The sequence below is a fragment of the Aptenodytes forsteri genome, unplaced genomic scaffold, assembly GCF_000699145.1.
Source record: "Aptenodytes forsteri isolate BGI_AS27 unplaced genomic scaffold, ASM69914v1 Scaffold56, whole genome shotgun sequence".
NCBI classification, from domain to species: domain Eukaryota; kingdom Metazoa; phylum Chordata; class Aves; order Sphenisciformes; family Spheniscidae; genus Aptenodytes; species Aptenodytes forsteri.
Window position 1 is genome coordinate 2,182,241 of NW_008796213.1, and position 635 is coordinate 2,182,875.

Below are 635 nucleotides of genomic sequence, written 5' to 3' on the forward strand. Positions count from 1 at the left end.
AAACAGCTGTCTACCTTGCCTGGTCTCTCGGAGGACCCTTCTGTTGTGGGGTTGCTGAGGGTCGAAGAACAGGTGCCAATTGCTACCACGACGGTGCACCGGTGGCAATATCGCACCAATCAAGACTCCCTGATTCCCATCCATAAGCTGGTTCGTCGACTGGAGAGCCAAGGAGTGATCAGCAAGACTTGCTCACCCTTTAACAGGCCCCTATGGCCAGTGTGGAAGTCTAACGGAGAGTGAAGACTAACAGTAGACTATCGTGGCCTGAATGAAGTCACACCACTGCTGAGTGCTGCTGTGCCGGACATGCTAGAACTTCCATATGAACTGGAGTCAAAGGCAGCCAAGTACTATGCCATAACTGATGTTGCTAATGCGTTTTTCTCAATCCCTTTGGCAGCGGAGTGTAGGCCACAGTTTGCTTTCACTTGGAGGGGTGTCCAGTACACCTGGAACCGACTGCCCCAGGGGTGGAAACACAGCCCCACCATTTGCCATGGACTGATCCAAACCGCACTGGAACAGGGTGAGGCTCTGGAACACCTGCAATACATTGATGATATCATTGTGTGGGGCAATACAGCAGTAGTTTTTGAGAAAGGGAAGAAAATAGTCCAAATCCTTCTGAAGGC